This window comes from Pteronotus mesoamericanus, unplaced genomic scaffold (genome assembly GCF_021234165.1).
Source record: "Pteronotus mesoamericanus isolate MK-2021 breed Mesoamerican mustached bat unplaced genomic scaffold, CSHL_Meso_final contig_134, whole genome shotgun sequence".
Classification (NCBI taxonomy): domain Eukaryota; kingdom Metazoa; phylum Chordata; class Mammalia; order Chiroptera; family Mormoopidae; genus Pteronotus; species Pteronotus mesoamericanus.
In genome coordinates, this window is record NW_026555061.1 from 3,125,497 (window position 1) to 3,131,324 (window position 5,828).

The window sequence follows — 5,828 nt, forward strand, 5'->3', positions numbered from 1 at the left end:
TGTCCCCCACCAGGTCCACACCAGAGACGGCTGACACATTTCGTTTCTGTGTCACCTCCCGTTCATTGCAGCTGCGGCCTGGGTGGCTATTTGGGGGGATGCAAGGTCCCCCCCAGGCTTATAAGAATCGGCCGCCTCGAACCGATTGACGTTGTCAGCCGCCGGTGCTGGGTCGAGCCCGGGCACATGTGGAGCTTATATTCGTCACCCTGGCCTGGGGTCCTTGGCACAGCGCCCCCCCCATAGGCTCCTCCACTAACGGGGGAATGTTGGGCGGTCCTGTCGGGAGCCCCCGCTTCTTCACAGCCACCCCGCCCTCCTTAGGAGCCCGTGTGTTCGCCCATCGCAGGTGTGTCCCCCCGGAGATGTGTCCCTCCCTCAGGCAGAGCGGACCGTGCGGGTGGGTGCGGAGGGCCCTCGGCGGGGGGGCGTCTGGGTTCCGGCCCAGGCGTGGGCTTCAGGGACTCGGGCCAGTGAGGGCCTCCGGAAGTGACATCAAGGGCCCCTGAGGCCCCCGTGTCAACCCTCCCTCGCAGGTGCACACAGCCCTGTCACAGTGTCACGCTGTGAGCGTCGCCTCCCCTCCCCGTGGGGCGGGGGCGGGGAGTGGAGATGGGGAAGGGGCAGGGGCCCGGGGAGACGCGAAGGAAGAGCAAGTAGCAGGGGAGGATCGGGAGGGAGGCCCCAGACAAGCTCTGCTGTGTGAGGGGTTCACCGGTGTCCCCCAGAAACATAGGTTAAAGTCCTGCCCACCAGTCCCAGGGAGCGGGACCTTATTTGGGACCAGGAGTTTTGCAGCTGTCGCAAACTGCATGAGCTCGTTAGAGAGGCCCTAACCCACTATGACTGGGGTCCTTACAGGAAGAAAAGGCCAGAGAGACGGAGAGCCGCGAGCCGGGAGGCAGAGGCGGGGCGATGCGGCCCCAGGGCCAGGACCCCCTGCGGCCTCCAGCGGCTGCAGGAGGCAAGAGCAGACCCTCCTCCCAGGCTCTGGAAGAGCTCGCCCTGATCCCAGACGCCTGGCCTCCAGCACTGGGAGGGAAGAGACTAGGTCTCTGCGTCACCCGCCCCGCCCTGGTCTGAGGTCCTGGGTCAGGGTGGCCCCGGGAGACGCAGGCAGCCCGTCCACTCGTTCCTACAAACAGATTCGCTGTTAGGACAACCCCAGAGCTGACTCTTGTCGTGTGTGGGACATACGTGGGATCTTAACAGCTACCGTGCGCACTGTGCGCCAGCGGAGAAAGCGTTCCCGTGCAGCCTGCAGCGGGCCGCCCAGCCAGCTGCACCCGCGGGGCCAGGCGGGTGGGCACAGCAGGGGCCCCGGGGGGAGCTCCACCCCAAGTGCGCCGCGGAGAGTCCCACGGGCTCGCGGTGCACACGCCTGCCGTGCACGGCCAGGGAGCTGCGAGCGGCAGTGACAGGGGCACGAGGGGTGAGCAGAGTCGTGAGGTCTGGGGATCGGCCTCCGCGCCGCAGGGAGCTCCAGCAGGAAGTGAGCTTGCCTGCTGTGTGCGGGGCTCCGGGGGCCGCGGGGGCAGCGCTGCGGGCCGGTGGGACGCGAGGGACGCGGCCATGTCTTCTGTCGCCTCCCCCAGCAGAGGGGCGAGTGAACCACCTGTTAGGAATCTCCTGTCTGGGTTTAGGACAATCGCAGGAACTGATTCTCTGATAAGTGCCTCTGTCACCAGAATCTCGGAATGACAAAGCAGTGGCCACCGCAGCGCGCAGGGACACCAAAGGCTCTGTCTCCCAAAGCGACAGGCCCCGCGTGGCTCAGGAATCCCGCTGTCACCTGGGAGCCGTGGCCGGAGCCGTGGCTCTCGGAAGCCGGGGTTGGGGCGAGCCGCCAGCCCGGGCCGCAGCAGGAAGCTGCTGGGCAGCCCGGCTGGTGCGGGACTGCGGGCGGCTCACGGGGGCCCTGGGCTGCCAGGCGGGCGCCGGCGGCCTGCGCGGGCTAGAAGAGGTGGTCTCAAAGGCTCAGGTTTGCGCCTGAACTTGACCAGAGGTAAACAGCGGACACAACACGGGAGACAAGGAGGGGTCTGTGAACTGACTAAGTGCCGGTGAGGGCAGGCGCTGCCCCCTGACCACAGCGTCAGCCCCAACCTCGAAGGCCTGGCTGGCGCGTCTGGCTCGGCCAGGGGTGCCGGAGAGAGACAGCAGGGCCCCCCAACCCCGTCGGCCGCCCTCACAGCGTGCGCACCGCTCTCTGACCGAAGCCCACCTGGCGGAAGCCTCCTTTCCTCCTCCCACCTGGACAACGATAGTTCTCGTGCCGGTTGGAAAATGAAGATGGGTAACCCTGAGTTATGAAAGAAAAGGTCCCTCTAAATAAAATTTTAAAATAAGGACAGGACTGGTCACTGGGGCTTATTAAAATACCCATGTCAAGTAAAATCAGCAGGCGTGTACTTAGTGGTAACCATGATCGCAAATAAACAAAAAATGTGAAACACTAAGGACACATATGATAACACGGGATTAAAACCTCAGCATCATAGAACCCAAGTAACCAGCAGATGCCGCGCTGAGAAGAAGGGGCACGCACTTTGGGGGCGGTCGCTGGGCAGGGAGGACCATGTGGAGTCCGGCTGGCATTTTCTAGCCCTGTGATGTTGGCCGAAACGCATACGTGGTGGGGCCTCAACTGTATTTTCAAATAAAAAATGGGGATTTTCTCCACTCTAAACTAGGGCCAATGCTGCCTTAGAGGGATGTTGTAATGACATTACTCAGTACAGAGCTTGGCACACAGTGACAACAATGGTGAATAATGACAATGCGGTCATAGTCCGCCCATGTGTAATGAATGACAGACTCGATGTGAAAAACACGCACATCTCCGGGCCTAAAACAAGCCCAGAGCCGAGGCTCCCAGTTTACTAAGCTCACTAATGGTGAAGTACAAAGTACCACAAGTGTCAAACGTACCAGCAGGGGTGCCGGCAGAGCCGCGGGTGGCGAGGAATGTTCCGGGATTCCTTGTGGCAGTGCGAATGTGGTTGTTTCGGAAGAAAGTTAGAAAGAACCACGGTAGTCTCCATTTTGACTTTGTAATTCTGCTCCTGAGAATGAAATAATTCGAATCAAGAAACAGTTGCTCTGCCCTGGCTGGGTAGCTCGGGCAGTGAGAGCGTCGTCCCGATGCGCCAAGGTCGTGGGTTCAACCTCGGGTCAGGACCCACGCAAGAGTCCGTCAGTGAGTGCGTAAGTGGGGCAATGAGCTGGTGCTTTTTTCGCACTCTCAAATCGACAAATTAAAAAAATTAAGAAACCAAAAAGCTCAGCGTATGATGGCACATATAGGTAGGATTTTAAGTGATTTCCAAGTCTGGTAACGGGGCAATGGTTACTTTTTTTATAGAATGGTAACTCTGTAACAGATTACACGGTTACTGAAAATGACAGAGTGCACCGGAGCTAGAGTGTATATAAAATGAAGTCAAGTAGGATACAATATGTTAAGGTAATTGTCAATATTTAACAGTAACAAAATATATGGATACAGATGAAAGGAAACTATAAGATAATGTAATTCATTTTATACTGGTAAAGGGGTTGGGATATAATTATCTGTGGTTGTTTTATTAAAAATATATTAAAATACATATAACTAATTGTCTTAATTTCTCCATATTACCTGTTATGAATCTATAACGCCTCAAGATTTATTTTGTGTTGACTTATCGCAGATTCTAAAACTCCAAATTGGGGATTCAGCGAGGACACAAGTGAGCTCCGAACTCTCTGGGGGCATTTCCTGAGTTGGTCTGGAAAATATCACCTGGGCATGTGCACCTGTCTCCTGAAGGGAAACTTACTCCTCCAGATTCATTCTTGGTTCCCTAGCAGTCTTTCATGTTATTAGAGGAACTCCTGCCTTTTAATCTGCTGATTTATTCTCTAATATACCTCAAAACAGCTTCCAAAGTCACTGAATTTTTCAGAAAAGGAAAATTTAATCAGGAAAGTACCAAACAACTACCAGAATATTATATGGGATGGAACTGGCCAAATAGAAGTGTCAGGTCATTCATCTGATTTGTGGTTTGGGAGGAGCCCTCCAAGGTTTGAGAAGGACAAGACCACCTTCTCGGAGCCACGAGGCAGACCCTCCCCCCACCCCCAGCGCACGGGAGGAGAAGCTATTTCTGTCTCTGGGTTCCAGTTACCCAGACTGGGCCTGGGAGCTTTGTTCTCAGAGTTCACGCTGTCATCAGAGGACACGACGCACACGCAGCGGAGGCCGGCCGGCGGCTCAGCTGCAGCCCCAGCTGCAAACATGCTCTCTTGGCCCCGAGAACCTCAGGCTTTTTCCGGGCCCCGGATGTCTGCCCGCCACGCCTCTGCCAGCCTTCACTCTGCCCGGAATCCTGTCCGTTCACGGTGGCCCTCGGGGTTCTTAAACGTGGGGTCCCTGGAGAGACGGCGGGGGCTCTGTGAAGCCCTGGAGTCCTGGGCTAAGTGCGTGGCCTCCCAGCGGGGGTTCCCGGCCTCTGTGGCCACAGTAGACCCCGGAGGCGGGGGCCAGTCCCGGGGGTCTCGCTCCCCTTGTAGGCGGTCGGGTTAGACTTTGGGACTTCTGTCCCCTTCCAGACCAATGGGGTCCGAAGTGGGCCGGAGTGTCTGGGGAAGGGCTAGTGGGCGAGACGCGAGGCGGCCCCCGCCCTGTCCTTGCGATGTGATGCAGAGGCAGAGCGGGACGCGGCGGAGCGCCTGGGCCTTCCAGGCGGGACAAGCACAGCCTCCACCAGCCCGACCTCCTGGACCCCGAGCGTGGAACGTAACACCATCCACCGCCGATTTCTTAAGACACAGCTAACAAGGCATTTTCTCTGTTCTGGTGGCTGACACGCAGAAGGTAAGTGCGGCCTTGGAGAGCCTTCGCGAGATAATCAAATGCACCTGGCTCCCCATCCCCATGGCGGAGGGTCTCTGCAGAAGGTGTTCTGCAGATATCGACGGATCCATTGACTGATACCGCGAAGCTCAGAGCAACCCTGGGCACGCCTCTGGGTCACCCGGGAACCACGGGATTCGCTGAGTGTGTTTACAGGGCGTGGCTGCCCGGCGTTTGTCATTCCCGTGCTCAAGGCCAAGGCCCAGTGTGGCCAGGCCGGGGGAGAGAACCCGAGGGGCCGTGTCAGAGCAAGGGGGGGTCTCCGGCGTTGCCCTGGGAGACGAGCCCGAGGGAGGACCCAGGGGGCCTGGGCACCGCTTCACGGGTGCGGAGACCTGGGCGGAGTCCTCCTCCTCCGAGCACGCAGGGCAGGTAGACGCCGGCTCACGGGCCGGTGCGGATGGACTGGTGGTGTTGGGAAGGATTCAGAAGGTGCTGATTCAGCTTGACTTCTCCTTAAGTCTCCTGCAAACACAAAGGAAGGGAGTCAATGCAATTGTTCCGACTATTTGTCCTTCATATGCCAGGCCTGGTTCTTGACTTTTTGGGCGTTTTCAGTCCCATGCAGAGGCGATCGAGAGCAGCCTCGCAGCTCGAAAGGCCAACTTCCTCACCTGTGCTTCTCGCTGGAAAACCATCTGGTCTGACTGTGTGTCCTCCATGAGGCGGGGGACATGCTGTTGCAATGTCACCTTTGTGGAAAGCACGCGACTGGCTCCCGGCTCACCAGCCGGTCTTAGTAAATCTATTCCCACCTGCCCCCGGGCAGCCTCTACTTCAGGGGGCGGCGGGCAGGCTCCGACAGGCCCCCCGGTTTCAGAGCCGGGAGAAGAGCGAGACCCTCTGTCCGCGGCGCCCTTCCGACGTCACTTCCAGGAGCCCCGTGAGACAGGCTCTCGCCCCAGTGCGGGACCCCGCTGCGGTGGGG